This window comes from Carassius auratus, unplaced genomic scaffold (genome assembly GCF_003368295.1).
Source record: "Carassius auratus strain Wakin unplaced genomic scaffold, ASM336829v1 scaf_tig00017885, whole genome shotgun sequence".
NCBI classification, from domain to species: Eukaryota; Metazoa; Chordata; class Actinopteri; order Cypriniformes; family Cyprinidae; genus Carassius; species Carassius auratus.
Genome location: NW_020524826.1, coordinates 30,072 through 45,740, shown reverse-complemented (window position 1 = coordinate 45,740; position 15,669 = coordinate 30,072). Strand labels below are relative to the sequence as shown.

At 34.8% G+C, this 15,669-nt stretch overlaps 1 pseudogene; it reads right to left on the bottom strand.

Moving 5' to 3' along the window:
• Positions 1-1,445: 1,445 nt before the first annotated feature.
• Positions 1,446-15,669, bottom strand: part of LOC113075878 (sodium/potassium-transporting ATPase subunit alpha-3-like) — a 28,947-nt pseudogene continuing 14,723 nt past the window's right edge.

Here is a 15,669-nt window from a genome sequence, read left to right as displayed (position 1 = left end):
CTGCTGTTTAAAAGGTTGGAATCAGTAAGATTAAATAATTGCAAAAGATGCAATCATTGTGACCCTGGAGCACGAAGCCAGCTCTTCTGTGGTATATTTTGTAGCAATAGCCAAAAATGCATTGTATGGGTCAACATTATCGATTTTTCTTTTATGCCAAAAATCATTAGGATATTAAGTAAAGATCATCTAAGTAAATTTCCTACTGTAAATATATCAAAACTTCATTTTTGATTAGTAATATGCATGGCTAAGAACTTCATCTGGAAAAATTTAAAGGTGATTTTTTCAGTATTTGGATTTTTTTGCACCCTCAGATTCCAGATTTTCAAAAAGTTGTATCTCGGCCAAATATTGTCAGATCTTTAACAAGCCATTCGTCAATGGAAAGCTTATTTATTCAGTTAAAAAAATTAACCCTTATGGCTGGTTTTGTGGTCCAGGGTCACAATTGATAAAAAGTTGCAAATAAATGCTGTTCTTTTGAATTTTCCCTCATCAAACAATCCGGAAAAAAATTGCATCATGGTTTCCACAAAAATATTAAGCAACTCAATAATCGTTTATAATAAAAAATGATTTGGTTTCATGAGTTTAAAATCAGTGATTTCTGAAGGATCACTTGATACTGAAGACATCACTGAAATAAATTACAATTTAAAATATATTTAAATAGAAAATATAATATTTTATCAGTTATTTGATTTTTTTATTTATTTTTATTCGCATTTTTAACATAACATAACATACATAACGCAGTACAATGAAAATGCATTAACTAATTCCATTAATCTACTGTAACAATATATAATAAAAATAAAAATTTGTTATTTTATTTTTTTGTTAAAAGGTTTTTTGTAAATGCGTTTGTTAAAGTTTTTTATTTTTTTTATTTCAGTTTTACAGTTTTAGTACAGCAAATGTCTCTTTGCAAACTAAATTAATAATTAAAATAAATGGTAACATTTATTTCATTTCAAGTCAACATTTTTTTTAATGGTTTTAGTTTTTTTTATGAAATAACCCTGGTTTATAGATATCCCTTTGGTTGATTTTTCACCTTTCCTACATTGTCAAACACTTGTGAAATATCTCTCCAAATGTGTTAAACAACAATCTATAGATGCATCCTTATTAATAAACCTTGATTCTGCATCACACTTCCTCTCTTCAAAATCATATTGCTATATTGTTTTGATTTCTTCTACTCCGTCAAAACCGGAATATTAATAGCTAAGATGAAAGCCTATAGCCAGTAACAGACCAACTCTAAAAATATGACTAGCTCTTACAGTAGTAATGTTATGTTTTGATCAGCTTGTTCAAATCAATAAAGTTGGTGTTTCTTAGAAGCTCTAAGAAGCATCTCCTTAATGAATACACAGAAATGCAGTTGCTTCATACAAGAGCATCTACCAATGTTGAGTTTGTGTGATCTGATTTACCCATTGCTGTCCCATAACTGTCCTCCAGGTCATTGTTAGAGCGATCGTCCCAGTTTAGCCGGATGCCCACCAACAGACTGGGAAGCCAGCCGTTCTCAGCCAGAATCACGAAATAACTGAAAAAACCTCCCAGGGCCTGAATCATACCTACATATTTAAAAAAGGGAGACAGGACGTCACTTTTATTCAGTTCATTTTGGGTCAGTTCTAGCAGCTGGTCTGTTTCTACAGCAGTTCAGTCAAACCAAACCTGAACTAAGAGACATTTTTCAGTTAGTTCACTAACCGATCTGTCCGTAGGCGATGCTGATGAGACGCTCGTTCACCAGCACTTGTCCCTGTGAGGGTTACGTGGCTGGGCGCTTCATGATGTCACTCTCTGCTGCTTCATAAGCCAATGAGATTGCAGGGACCTGAGATGGGAAAGCAGTGATTGGTTAATGTTTTGAAGTATGATAAACAGAAAAGAACAGTCATTATTACATTCACCAGAATGTTCATTGTTAAAAAATAAAGAGATAAGATGTGTGTGTGTGTGTGTGTCTCACCATGTCAGTGCCCAGGTCAATGCAGAGGGATGGTGATGGTACCCAGAGGAAGAGGAATGTTGACCAAGATGAAGAACAGGAAGGGAGTGATCTCAGGGATGTTGCTGGTCAGTGTGTAAGCGATGGACTTCTTCAGGTTATCAAAGATCAGACGACCTGGGACAGGAAAAAAAAGAAACATAGATCATCATTACCTGAGTCAAGTCTTTTCTCTCATTCATCTAGACTGTGCTTCTGCGTTTTTCCAACATTTGTCACGACAATTGCTTGCAGAGAAATGCTTGCTTTGCATTATGCTGCCTGGAAAATCTCTCAATTGTGTTTATTCTTTGGTTTAAAAATGATCTGTTGATCACTGTTGTTGAGATTTCTTTATTAAAGCAATAAAAAAAAAAAACTGAAGCTTTTACTTTTTTCTTATCCCCTCTTCCCTTCCTGTCCTTGATTTTACTATTCTGAACGAGGACAGAAATCTTGTGTAACTATCACTTCTCGTGTTCATTACCATCATTTATATGTTGAATCGCTTGTAGCTTTCCTCAAATGTAAGTCACTTTGGATAAAAGTGTCTGCCAAATGAATAAATTAAATCTAAAAACTTTAATTAAATATAGAATTAAATATTGAATGGAATTATAGGCTATAAAACCATATGGCTGTATTCAATAAATGGTTATAGTCAATTAATTTATATATTTTTGGATTATATTTCAAATCCAAAAATATATGTTTTTTTTAAGTTACTGTACAATGACATGCTCAATTTTGTTTATTAATTTGTTTAATATTACCTGCTTTTATTTTTTGTAGTATTGTTGTAGTAAATAAGTAAATAAATACTAAAATACTGTATTAAAACAACTAAAATATGATTAATTTTAAAAAAGACAAACAAAATGAATTAAAATTAAGTTTGACTCTTTATTTATAACATTTTTGTTCAGTATTTCTACTGAATTTAGTTAAAATATTTTGACAAATTTTTAAATATAACCATAAGTCATATCGTTATAGTTAATAAATGTTTAACTTGAATTAACACATACTTAAAAAAAAAGAAATTATATATGTATATATATATATATATATATATATATATATATATATATATGCTTTTTGTTATTGTTATTTTAGTTATTGTAGAAAGACACTTTCAATTGTGTTTATTATTTGATACATAGTTTCTTGACTGTTGTTGTCATTTTAGTAGATTTTTTCTTATTAAAGGATTAAACTATATCAAACGATAATTATACTATAATGAAACTATATATTTTTTATTAATATATTTTTAGTTGTTTTGCATCAAATTTTTGTTTATTTAATTATCTGTAACTTAAGTTTTAAAAGCGATTTCTTTTTGTTAAGTTATGTTATGTTTATATGGACACCGGGTAGACTAGCAAAAACTAGATTTATGGAATCGAATGGAGCTCCAATAAACGAAGAAATGATGAAAAATATAGATCAGAATCCGGGCCATAGACAAAAACAATTTCCTGAAGTGTGCTGCTTTCGTTTTCTGGCTTGTTCTGGATTTCTTTCTATCTTTCTTATATCCTCTCTCTCTTACCTTCTTCAACTCCAGTAACGATAGACGCGAAGTTGTCGTCCAGCAGGATCATGTCTGCGGCCTGCTTGGAGACGTCTGAGCCAGAGATCCCCATAGCAACACCGATGTCTGCCTTCTTCAGAGCGGGCGAGTCGTTCACCCCGTCACCAGTCACCGCCACAATGGCACCCTGTGTGTACAAATATGAGTCAGTTATTTCCCTTCATATTATGATTATAGAACGAAGTCCTTTTTGTGTTATTTTGGTGTGTACCTGTCTCTGGCAGCCCTCCACGATGATGAGTTTCTGTTGAGGAGAGGTCCTGGCGAACACGATCTCTGTGTGATTCTTCAGCACTTCATCCATCTGGTCCTGCGAGAGATCCTTCAGGTCCGAGCCGTGGATCACACAGGCTTTAGCGTCCCTAAAAACCCATACACACCAACAATAGCAAATGAAGACTCGCTCAAAGAACCTTAAAAGAGCCATTTATTCCTATTGTGAAGAGCATTAAAAAAATCGAAATAAACTTATTTTGCGCATTAAAAAGATTCCATGGATGTTAAAGTTTCTTCATGGAACCATCAATACCAATAAAGAAATTTTATTTTCTTAAAGTGTAGATGTTTTAGCAGTGACAAACTTCTGAAGTTATTATAGGAAGTATTGTACTATTATATACTGTAAGTAGTATAGACATTATTGATTCAGAACATAGACATGTTCCTGGATCAAGATCCTTTGTCATTCCTAGAAACAATATCCCAATATTAAAACTCAATTTGATTCAGAGGCCCAAACTGAGGAAAAATATGCAATTTGGTGCATTTGCTGATATTATATGGGCAAAAAGTGAGATGAAATTCTAGTATTGTAATATAAATCAATGAGATCTTTATTACAGTTTAGCAGAATGCTTCTATAAAACATATATAAATAGGAGTCGTCACTCTATATTTCACAATAAATGGTTTTATGACCAAAGCTCTTTAGTTTTCATTTAAAACATATAAAGCAATGCAATACAATGATGACTGAGACAGAGAAACATTACTCAAAAGCCTTTAAAAAAGCCACATTTTAACATGATTTTCCGAATAAATAATCAAGTAAACCTAAGTGTCCATCTCGAAAAATATCAAAGTTATTCAAATGTTTACTTCTTATTTCAGAGCAAAAAGACAAGTGAACCATGATTTTACGATTAAACTAAAAGGCATTTTTCTTACTAAAAAAGTCTTAACTATCAATCAAATGGCGAAAGGTATGCAGTAGACTCTGTACAGCATCATGTTGGTCATTTAGTGACCTCAGAAATGTGTGTCTCAAATCTGACACAGTAGGCTTTACATGGTTTAAGTTGACTCTACCTGGGGTTGACCTGGCTGACGGGAATATTAAGCCGAGCGGCGATGTCCTCCACGGTCTCGTTACCCTCAGAGATGATCCCCACACCTTTAGCGATGGCCTTGGCCGTGATGGGATGGTCTCCGGTCACCATGATGACTTTGATACCAGCTGAGCGGCATTTGCCCACGGCGTCAGGGACGGCAGCTCGGGGAGGGTCGATCATGGACATCAGACCCACAAAGCACAGGTTGTCTGTCTGGAAGTTAATATCGTCTGTGTCAAAGGCGAATCCTTTGGGGTACTTGTCCTCAGGCATGAACAAGTGGCAGAAACCTGGATGGAAAGAAGGAAAAAAGACTGTCAAAAGGTTTTGAGGATCCAGTGTTTTTGTCTGTCATGTGCCTTGGATTTATATTCATGTTTGTTGTTTTTAAAAGGATTTTTTAGAGCTTCGTGAAGAAGCATCAGGAAACAGAAAAGCACATGCACATCCATCACTGTGGTTTGATTTTGATATTCCACGTCACATCTCTATTTCTCACCCAGCACTCTCTCTCCCAGTCCTCCGAGCTCCAGGTAGGCGTTCTGGAAGGCCTCCTTCAGTTCCTCGTCCATGGGCTGTTCTTTGCCCTGCTGCAGGATGGTGGAGCAGCGGTCCAGGATGCGCTCTGGCGCCCCCTTCATCACCAGCAGGTAATGGCAGTCGTTACCCTCATCCGACTCGTGCACTGACAGCTGATGTGAAAACACACCCAAACACATGAAAATAAAAGTTCATGAAAACAGAATAATCTGTTACACGTGAATTAAGATTAGTATGCTTAATCATTCTTAAGAATTAAAAGAAAAATTTAAGAGGAATGGCATTGTCTAATGATGGACTACACACGTCTGTAGTTTTCTTTAGACAAAATCATTCATAATCAGATTTAGAAATGAAAGTTTTAAAGTATTTTAGTTATTGACAAAAGTATTTCACAACATTTTTTCTATTTTCAAAATATGTATTTTTTTTATTTCAACTAATTCTTAGTTTTTTTAGAGAATTTGTAAAGTACAATATTTTGTTAATTAATACATGGAATGAACATGGAGATATATATATATATATATATATATATATATATATATATATATATATATATATATATATATAAAACCCCTCCCAAGACACAATTGAAAGGATTTCAGGGTTATAATGGGAATCGTATTGGATATATATATAATTATTACATGTATTATATATAAATTAAATATTTATATATACATTTGATGCATGACTATTTGAAATGAACTAATGAAATTAATAAAAATGGTTATAAAATTTAAATAAATTGTTACATGACCTACAAAATACCCTTTTTTTCTTAGACATTGATATACATTTCAACATAAAATCTTGTGTTTACTTTAAAAAAACGACATGAACATGTAAATCCTTTATTTGGAAATTTAAGTTTAAATAATATTATACTTATATTATTATGCTGATATACATTTATTTTGAATTGACAGTAAATATACAATATTATTATGTAAGGTTACACTGACTGAATATTAACCAAGTTAATGGATGCTTAATTCAGTCACATAAGATACTGAATAGTAACCAAACCTGGTATTTGTTGGTGGAGTTGAAGGGAATTTCAGCCACTTTCTTGTTCTTGTCCCTCATGGCTTTGACGGAGCCACAGGAGAGCTCGATGCACTTGAGAAGAGCCGATTCAGAGGCGTCCCCCGCGACATCACGCTTCAGGATGGGCAGAGAGTCCTGTCCCGCCTTAAACGAGGCTCTGTTACAGAGCGCCGCCACACGGGCCAGAGACAACCACGTCCCAGAGCTCTTGTCAAAGGATGCACCTGTTAGAGAACACACACAGAATCAATACAGTATCTATATACAGCCGAACAACCAGCTAGAACACCCTGATAATGCAAATGAACTATTTTCTGTTTGAATATACTTTAAAATTGTCATTTACTTCTGTGATGCAAAACTGAATTTTCAACATCATTACTCCAGTCTTCAGTGTCACATGAAGAAGAAATTATACTATAATATGCTAATTTAATGCCCACAAAAACGTTATTATTATTTTTACTAACAGTTGGATGTTATATGGATTAAATAAACCATTAAATCAAATAATAATTATATATTTTTAAGATATATATGTTTGTATTATTTTTTTTAAATTGATTTTTTTTATATGTCTATATAGTTTTAATTCATTTTTATTCCAGGTTTAGTTTCAGCTATTGTAGAACATCAGCATTAACTACATAAAAAAAGAGATTTTTTTTTTTGTGTGTGTTCAAGAAACTCATACAGGTTTTTAACAGCTTGAGGGTGACTACATAATGACAGAATATTTGGGTGAACTATCCCATTAATATAGAAGCCCATTTCCGCCACTGAATAAAAATTCAAACAATTATTATTTAACCTCACAATTCTGACTTTTTTCTCACAATTGTGGGTTTATTTCACACAATTCTCACTTTTATTTTCATAAGTCTGACTTCTTTTGTCAGAATTGTGAGATATGAACTCATTGTGAGTTATAAAGTCAAATTCTGAGGGAAAAATGTTTATACTGTATCTCACAATTCTGACTTTATAACTCGCAATTGTGAGTTTCTTATTTCTTCAAAAATATTATTTTATTATTTTATTTTATTATATTATTATTATTATTATTTTTACTTTTTACTCAGTGACAGTAACCGCCTTCCATTTTTTTTTACGCATATTTGTCAAATAAAAATATTTTGCCGTTTTAAAAACAATAATAAAAAAAAAATTTTACTCACCCCAAACATTTGAAAGTTAAAATCTATCTATTCTGCATCTTTTGCCCTAGCAATTACCTATCAAAGGGTTACTCCACCCCAAAATGAAAATTTGGTCATTAATCACTTTACCCCCATGTTGTTCCAAACCCGTAAAAACAATTTAAGATATTTTGAATGAAAACCTGGAGGCTTGAGACTGTCCCATAGACTGCCAAGTAAATAACAGTGTTAAGGTCCAGAAAAGGTATGAAAAGTCGTCATCAGAATACTCCATCTGCTATCAGACGTGCAATCTGAGTTATATGTAGTGACGGGAACACTTTTTGTAAGGGAAGAAAACACAAACAATGACTTTATTCAATAATTCCTTTGTCAACGATCTCCTCTGTGTCACTCCACTTCATCGCGCTGTGTATGCTCTTCTGTGTCCTCCATGCCACAAGGATGCGCTGTTTCTACGTGTATTTAGCTTTGATTTAAAATAAAACAGCGCACCCTAGTGGCATGGAGAACACAAAGGAATTATTGAATAAAGTCATTATTTTATTATTTTTCGCTTACAAAAAGTGTTGGACAGATGGAGCATTCTTACGACTTTTTTTCATACCTTTTTTTGACCTTGATACTGTTATTTAATTGGCCAGGTTTCAATCCATGTTTTCATCCAAAATATCTTAAATTGTGCTCTGAAGATGAACTGAGCTTTTACGGGTTTGGAACGACATGGGGTAAGTGATTAATGTCAAAATGTTCATTTTAGGGTGGAGTTTCCCTAGCAACTCACCCGACTGATCTTCGGTGGTGTCTGCCTCATGGATCTGATTGTCGAACCACATGTGGGCGACAGTCATGCGGTTCTGCGTCAGGGTGCCGGTTTTATCAGAGCAGATGGTGGATGTGGATCCCAGAGTCTCCACAGCCTCCAGATTCTTCACCAGGCAGTTCTTGCGGGCCATGCGCTTGGCCGTGAGCGTCAGACACACCTGAGAGACAGAAACAGAAAGACAGAAAGAGAGAAATGGAAACAGAGGAAGAGAAACACAGAGCACAAGGATGTGTGAGGCAGATGTTGAAAGGAAAGGGAGGTGGAGAGAAAGAGAAGCAAACTGAACTTCAGTGACATTACATTGTTGGTAATGTGGCACAATGCAGCATCGTGCAGTAAGAGAAGAGTGTTAAATCAAAAAGGCAAGCACAGCAAGAAGCAGAGAGGTCAGAAACATACTCTACACAACGTCTGTCTTTTGTTATTTACATCAAAAGACGAGCCAATCAAAATCTAAAGAATATTAGCAAAATATCATGCCAAAATCAACAGTTGTGACATGCCCTTTTCATCCAAGACCGCCTTAAATACTCTAGATATATAACCCAGAATATTTTAAATAAGTGTTCACTTGCAGTGAGGAAAGAAATTTATAATGATAATTTTTCTGAGGTGAATTATTGGCTGCTGAGAACATGCAAAATGCAGGTGTTACACATGTACTTTTTCAAATTTTAGTTAGTCTTTTAGACCACAATCTGTCCTGTGACAGACTACAGATAATTCATACAAATATAATCAGATTTAGAGAAAACCCAGTGTGAAAATTTGATATAAAGATCATCCAAATTTTATAATTTTTTTTTTTTTTTACTAGTTTCAAGCATGTGGTGTAGCTTTGCACTTTGCATAAAACAAGATTTAAAAATCCAAATTCTCTATATCACATTAATAATTATTATTCAAGTTTTTGTTTACTTTTGTGATTTTTTTGTGAATGTCCAATAACGCACCCTTATGGCAATGTTGAGATGCTTTCTTTAATCAATGAAACATATATGGTATAAGTTATAAAAAAGTCTAAGTATAGAAGTTATAAAATAAGTTATAAAGAGCAGCACAACTGTTTTCAACATTACTTGAGAAGCAAATCAGCATATTAGAATGATTTCTGAAGGATCATGTGACACTGAAAACTGCTAACAATTCAGGTATGCACCACAGGAATAAATTATATTTAAAAAATATATATTCAAATAGAAAACTGTAATTTTAAATTTTAATAATATTTCACAATATTTACTATTTTTTTAAGAGACAGTTGTGTACATCTATAGGCTACAGCACAAATTATAAGGGGGTTCAGAAACATATTAGTGAAGTATTTAAAAAAATGTGACTTTTTATTATTAATAAGCACTGAAGATTGCAAAACATTTTCAAGAAAAATCAAGGTAGAGGAGTTTTTTTTTTTTTTTACAGTCATTTTGTTCTTAAAGTCATGAAATTTTGCTAAAAAAAAACAAAATTTGTAGATTGTAGATATAAAATTATGTATTTTTGTAATTTAAAAGAATAACTAACATTTACTGTAAATAAGTATGTAAAATTTGCCAGTTTGGTCCAAAAAGCATTAGAAACCTTACAGTCATATTCAGCATGCACATTTGCTTTGCATTATGAATTACACATTTCTGAATGCAGTGAAGCATGAAACCAAGCTTGACTTCTGCGTAGAGTATGTTTGAGGTCTAGTTGTGCATCGCAGCAAGAGGCACAGGACAGCCCCAATGCACAGCCAGAGCCCCGGCGGTCTCTATGTGGCAGCCACTAGCTCGCACAGGCAACTAGAGATACCACAGAGTAATACTTTGTCAGATTTTCATATTGACCTAGGCTTTCAACAGTGAGAGTCTGTAAAAGAACACAGGAAGAAAAAGAGAGGAACAGACAGGGAGAAAGAGAGACAGTGATAGAGTCACGAAGAGTCACAGATATGGAGGATTAGAGAGAGGGAATACAGTTCAAGAACACACACGATGAGCGTATACTGACACCACACAACCACAGACGAGAAGCCACAACACTCACTAACACTGTCAAGAGTTAAACCCAAGAAGAAATCAACCAGAGACAGATTAAAAAATGATTCAAACACAGATTCAAGTGTGAGAATATGTTCAGAATGGCACAAAAAGTAGTAACCTCCCCTGACTAGTTCTGCAAAATTAAAAGAAACTAAATTAAACCAAAATTCACTCACTTTCAATTTTTTTATCTACTGAATGTGCAAATATATATATATATTCCCCTGTGATGAAACATGATTTTGCATAAATGTTTTAATTTTATTTTTGTATGCAAAACAAATAATTAGACAAAAATAAATAAATATATATATATGCATGTTTACATATATATATATATATATATATATATATATATATATATATATATATATATATATATATATATATAGTCTAATTATTTATTTGAATGGCAATATTTTATATATTTATTTTATTTTTTTAAATTCTTTTGTTACTTTTTTTGTTTTGTTTTTTTACATAAAACACTATCGTTTAAAGGTTTGTGGTCTTTAATATTTCTAATGTTTTTGAAAGAAGTTTCTCACTTAATTATGCATTAAATGAAGTCCAAAGTGACATTTAAAGACATTTGATTGGCTGAATAAAATAATTATTTTCTTTAAAAAATCTTACTGACCCCAAACTTTTGAACGATTTATTTACTGACATATTATCGTCCCTTGTGAATTTATATAGCAAATATAATCTAGCCCTCTACTGTATATATTTATAATTGCATATGGAGTAATGTTTTACATAATATTTCTCATACTCAGTAGGGAGTATGCGGTACATTCTGTGCAGTATGTAGTACTGTACGTACTATGAAATATGTTCATATGTTGTAAGTCCATTTCAAACATGCCATGAACAAAAAATAAGCAAATAAAGATGATGACAAATAAACATTAAGTCACAAATTATACTGAAAAATAACAATAAAAACATGTACGTGTCACAAAAAGACATTTAAACACTTGCAGGGACACTAATACACACTACAAAACCCTGAGACTGAGAAAGAGAGGAGTCTCACAGTGACGGTGGCCAGCAGTCCCTCAGGCACATTGGCGACGATGATGCCGATGAGGAAGATGACCGCCTCCAGCCAGCTGTAGCCCAGGATGATTGACAGGATGAAGAAGGAGACGCCCAGGAAGACGGCCACGCCGGTGATGATTTGGATGAAGTGCTCGATCTCCTTGGCAATGGGGGTCTTTCCGGTCTCTAGGCCGGAGGTCAGAGTAGCAATACGGCCCATGACGGTTCGGTCACCGGTGCACACCACAATCCCACGAGCGGTACCTGACAGGAGAAGAGAACAGAAAGACATTGTTACAAAGAACAGATGACATTATCCTAATTACCACATGATGCCTTAGCAAATATATAAATAAAAGTACAGGAAATATTAATCTAAATTGATATTATTTTATTACGTGAGAAGAATGAGTGATACAATGTGTGACCTACAGTATACTGTTATACTTACAGTATGCTGCAATCATTCTAGTAGTACATAGATTATACAACTTTTAGTTATAGGTTTGGCAGTTACACTAATGTTTCTATTACAGGGCAAAGGAAATCCCTTATTTTGCTTAATATAAAAACCACCATACAAATGTTTGGGTTGATAAGACTTTTTTTTGTTTTTGTTTTTGAAACAAGTCTTTAATGCTCATTAAGGCTACATTTATTTATTTATTTATTTTCATCAAAAATACAGTAAAAACAGCAATATTTAGACATATTATTATTTAAAATAATTGTTTTTATTGTAATATATTTTGTAATGCAATTTATTTCTGTGATCAAAGCTGAATTTTCAGCATCATTACTCCAGTCTTCAGCGTCACATGATCCTTCAGAAATTATTCAAATATGATTTACAGCTCAAGAAGCATTTTATTATCAATGAGGAAAACGGCTGTGCCGTTTAAATTTTCATGATTCTTTGATGAATATAAAACTCAGAAGGACAGAATTTATTCGAAATAGAAATCTTTTGTAATTTGTAATGTCTTTAAAAATATTATTATTAAAAAATATTTTTTTATGAAAATAAATATTTTTTATTCATTGACTACTACCACATGGTGTTATTTGAATCTCTCTGAAAGTCCTTAAAGGGTTAGTTCACCCAAAAATTAAAATTATGTCATTAATAACTCACCCTTATGCTGTTCCAAACATGTAAGACCTCCTTTTATCTGCGGAACACAGTTTAAGATATTTTAGATTTAGTCCGAGAGCTCTCAGTCCCTCCATTGAAGCTGTGTGTACGGTATACTGTCCATGTCCAGAAAGGTAAGAAAAACATCATCAAAGTAGTCCTTGTGACATCAGAGGGTCCGTTGGAATTTTTTGAAGCATCGAAAATACATTTTGGTCCAAAAATAGCAAAAACGACGACTTAATTCAGCATTGTCTTCTCTTCCGTGTCTGTTGTGAGAGAGAGTTCAAATCAAAGCAGTCTGGACATCCGGTTCGCGAACGAATCATTCAGTTCACCAAATCGAACTGAATCGTTTTAAACGGTTTGCATCTCTAATACGCATTAATCCACAAATGACTTAAGCTGTTCACTTTTTTAATGTGGCTGACACTCCCTCTAAGTTCAAACAAACCAATATCCCGGAGTAATTCATGTACTCAAACAGTACATTGACTGAACTGCTGTGAAGAGAGAACTGAAGATGAACACCGAGCCGAGCCAGATAACGAACAAAACATTGACTCGTTCACGAGTCAAGAACCGTTTCTATCAGACGCGTCCGATTCGTGAACCGAGGAGCTGATGATACTGCGCATGTGTGATTCAGCGTGAAGCAGACTGACACACAGAGCGTCTGAACTGAACTGATTCTGTGCTAGTCTTATGAGCGCGGGTAAACCGAAGGCTTGAATCAAGGGCAATCATTGCAAATGACGCCATTACGTCGAGCGCAAAATAACCGGTGAACCGTTTTCTTCAACCGGTTTATTGAATCGAACTGTCCGAAAGAACTACTGGTGATCCAAACACCGATGCAACCGGTTCTTCACTCGTGAACGAGTCAGTCTATTGTTCGTTATCTGGCTCGGCTCGGTGTTCATCACAGCAGTTCAGTCAGTGTACTGTTTGAGTGCATGCATTACTCCGGATTGGTTTATTTGAACTCAGAGGGAGTGTCAGTCACATTTTAAAAAAAGTTAACAAAAGTCATTTGTGGATTAATGCGTATTAGAGATGCGAACCGTTTAAAACGATTCAGTTCGATTTGGTGAATTGAATGATTGTTCGCGAACCGGATATCCAAATTGTTTTGATTTGAACTCTCTCTCACAACAGACACGGAAGAGAAGCAATGCTGAATAAAGTCGTTGTTTTTGCTATTTTTGGACCAAAATGTATTTTCGATGCTTCAAAAAATTCCAACGGACCCTCTGATGTCACATCGACTACTTTGATGATGTTTTTCTTACCTTTCTGGACATGGACAGTATACCGTACACACAGCTTCAATGGAGGAACTGAGAGCTCTCGGACTAAATCTAAAATATCTTAAACTGTGTTCCGCAGATAAAAGGAGGTCTTACAAGTTTGGAACAGCATAAGGGTGAGTTATTAATGACATAATTTTCATTTTTGGGCGAACTAACCCTTTAACAAAGTCCTTAAGAAATTAAAATTAATGTCTCATATTAGCTCTTTTGTTTTTCATTTTAAAATATCCAGTATGACATCCTGACTGATGTCTTGTAATGACATAAAAAAGAGTTCTGTTCTACATTCTAGAAGCCTCATAATGAGCTTGTGTAATCCTGTAATTCACCACATGGTGGCAGGAGAGTGTCACCCCGCTGAGTCTGGACACAAAGGAAGGACATTGTCTGAGATCACCAAAACACTGACACCCTGCTGAGCAGAGGGCATATGTGAGGTCTCCTGACCCATCAAAACAACAGCATTACGCAACTGACAAGAGCTGTATCTGAGAGGGAAACCAGGCATTTCTGAGAGAACTATACATGTAAGTGCTTTCATTGAAGCAGCTAGATTTTTTATAATGAATATGAAACATCTTTCTGAAGGTAGAAAACCTAAAAGATTAGATGAACAAATGATGAAACCTCATTTGGAATTCCGTAGAGGAGAAAATGCCATTAGCTCCTGCAGTATTATTCATTTATTATTCAGTAAGATCTGAAATGATTTGTGCTTTACCATCAATATGAATCCAAAAGAGTGACACAAAAAGAGAAATGTGTGAAAAACGAGGGCGTGAGCAATTGCGTAGGCAGTAGACGAGTGGCAAGATGGGGCGCAGAAGTGAGAGGTTGTTGTCATGACAACAGTTTCCATCTATGGCTGTTTCTGGCACACACACAAAAAAAAAAAACACCAGGGAAAAATAGAGAGATTGGAAAGGGGTGAAATGAAGAAGCAGAAATCGATCGGAGAAGATGAGTTCATAAAGAACTGGAAATGAAATATAGAAAGAGTGCGAGTGACACAGCATGGAGAAGAAAATGGAGCAGTGATGCAGCTGCTATGGCAACCGTACCCTCAACACAGTTGGTGGAGAAGAAGGCGATGTTACGGGTTTCCAGAGGGTTGTCATGGGTACAGTCAGGTGACCTGGTCTGAGGCTCTGATTCGCCCGTCAGGGAGGAGTTATCAACCTGAAAAATAATAAATCAAATAGATATATACTGTATGTGTGTGTAACAAACTGCTGTTGGTTTGACTGAGCCTTGTCTGAAAGATTAGAAGTGCTTAAATATTAACAGGCCTCACAGTCAGATAGACAGATAGTCTGTAAGTGTTCATAGTAAATATGTCCATCCATGTTTCTGTGTAGCTGCTGTACCTTGCATCCATGACCAGAGATGATCCTGAGGTCAGCAGGGATCCTGTCTCCTCCCTTCACCTCCACCAGGTCACCAGCCACCACCTCCTCAGCGTTAATCTGGAGCTTCTCACCTTCACGGATCACTAAAGCTTGCTGCGGACCACACACACACACACACACATCAATTTCAGCCCCCAATGACTCTAAGGCCAATGGAGAGATTAAAGATGCATTAATACAAACTGAAGGCGTCAGAGACCCAGCGCTGGAAGACAACAATTAG